The sequence below is a fragment of the Diadema setosum genome, chromosome 12 (assembly GCF_964275005.1).
Source record: "Diadema setosum chromosome 12, eeDiaSeto1, whole genome shotgun sequence".
In the NCBI taxonomy this organism is placed as follows: domain Eukaryota; kingdom Metazoa; phylum Echinodermata; class Echinoidea; order Diadematoida; family Diadematidae; genus Diadema; species Diadema setosum.
In genome coordinates this window covers 31,193,304-31,195,290 of record NC_092696.1, presented here as the reverse complement: position 1 = coordinate 31,195,290, position 1,987 = coordinate 31,193,304, and positions in this window count along the sequence as shown.

Sequence of the window (1,987 nt, the reverse complement as noted above, 5' to 3'; positions counted from 1 at the left end):
ATAGAAGTCAATGACTACAAAAGAAGGCATATAACGTTTTGCATTTTTTTTTTTTTTTTTGCAATTGCTGAATATTAGAAAAGATGTGGGAAAAATGAGGAAGACACTTTCTTCCTGTCAGTATAAAAAGCAAATTTGTTGAACAGTATATTAAATCATTGCTATTCAATCACATGAGCGTATTATGAGCGCACTGTTAAATACAACTACAGTGTAGGTTTATACTTCAAAATTCATTTCAACCGAATGACTGTCTGAGCCGTGGCTTCGGCCTTATACACTTAGTATGAGAGTTAAGTGTAATGTTTCTCTAATATAAATGACAAGAAAGGAAGGGAAAAGGAACAAGTCATCAACACTCATGGTACCCATTTGGGCAAGACTTCCTTTTAAAGATTTGGGAGTGATGTTATAAGTCAGACTAAATTTACGTAGTTGGCAGAAGATTTGGAATTGTTATTCAGCATTCATAGCAATGGCTGGATAAGTTAAAAAGGAAGAAACACTAATGTAAGCGATAACAACTTGGGTACTTGCTTACCAATCAAGTCGCAAGAGATTGTCTAACTTAAAGGTGCACATAGGAGCTGAAGATAACACGAGGCTCGCGACTTACAGATTCAGTCACGGTACAGGTTCCAAGTCGCGGAGCCTTTCACTTTCCATTTAAGGAGTACTTCTGTGCCAGCTAGGTATATCTTGGTAGAAGCGTTTTTTTGCTTTCTGAGGTCGTAGGCTGTTTTCGCGAGAAGGCTTCTCCTGGCTTTGAGGGCAGGGGGCAGATCCGTGCGGACCGTGATCCGTTTGGATTCCTGAACGGGGCCGGTGCTGGCTCGCGGCTGACTTGTTTGGCGCTGGTGCTGGTCGAACGATTCAAGAACACGATTCCTGTCGCGGATATAGACAAACTTTGCAATTATGGCTCGCGGAACAGGGTCTCGAGATGGGGCTCCATTGGCCTGGCCGGAAGCAGCGTTGACGTTGTCGCGCCGGGGGAGCCGGTGAACGTTCGCGAGGGCAATATTGGCGGCATCGTCTGCGCTTATCCCGAAGTAGCAAAACGTGTCGCGAAGTGTGCGCTCAACATTTTCGTTTGGCGTTTCCTTCACTCCGTAAAAGAGCAGGTTTGCGCGACGGCAGTAAATCTCCATTGCCGTGAGCTTATTTTGGAGTTTGGTAATTTCGGGTGCCATCTTGCTTTCCATTTCTGGAAGTTTCTTGCTCTCAATCTCGATTATCTTGTCAGAGTTCATGGTTACGGAGTCTTCTAGTTCTGACAGTTTGGCGTTAATTGAAGCGACCTCTTGCGAAAGAGTATCAAGCTTTGCACATACTGTAGATGAAGAACGAGTTATACTTTCTTGTATGTCCGCCAAAGTCAGGTCACTAGATGCGCCATCATCGCTCCTTGAGTGAGACTGGCTTGCGTCGGCACGGCTGGGTTGCGGAGGGTGTTGGGTGGGAACAGACCGGTCTTTGCTGGTAGCTCGAGTAAGGCGGGTCGCCATTTGGACTGATGTTGTGCGTTCACAAATTTCAAACAAATTCCGAGTTTTAATGAATTTCACCGCTAAAGTTCCAAAAGGTTCGTTAGAGCAGGTTAAAAGCAAAGTTGTTCTGGAGCTGGAGCTGAAAATTATGCAGGAAGAGTCAGAAAATAAGCCATGAAGTGGTGGTGAGGGATTGGGGCGGTGGCTGCAGAACCAAGAGGGCTATGGCGACACGTCCGTCTCCATCGAGCGCTAGGTGTATTTTTTAGTTCGTAAAGAAATCAATATCGGCTGCTTCCAGGCAGTATGGTTAGAATAACAATGAGTATGGTTAAAAAAAATAATACACTTTGGTGATTTTTCAACTTTATATGCAAAGACTATTCCAATATTACAATCATGACCGGTAATACCCCATCTACGGCGAATCGATGCGAGTCTCGTGAAGCCTGAGTAGAATTCAGTCGGCGGAAGCTGTATCATTCTTACTGAAGGAA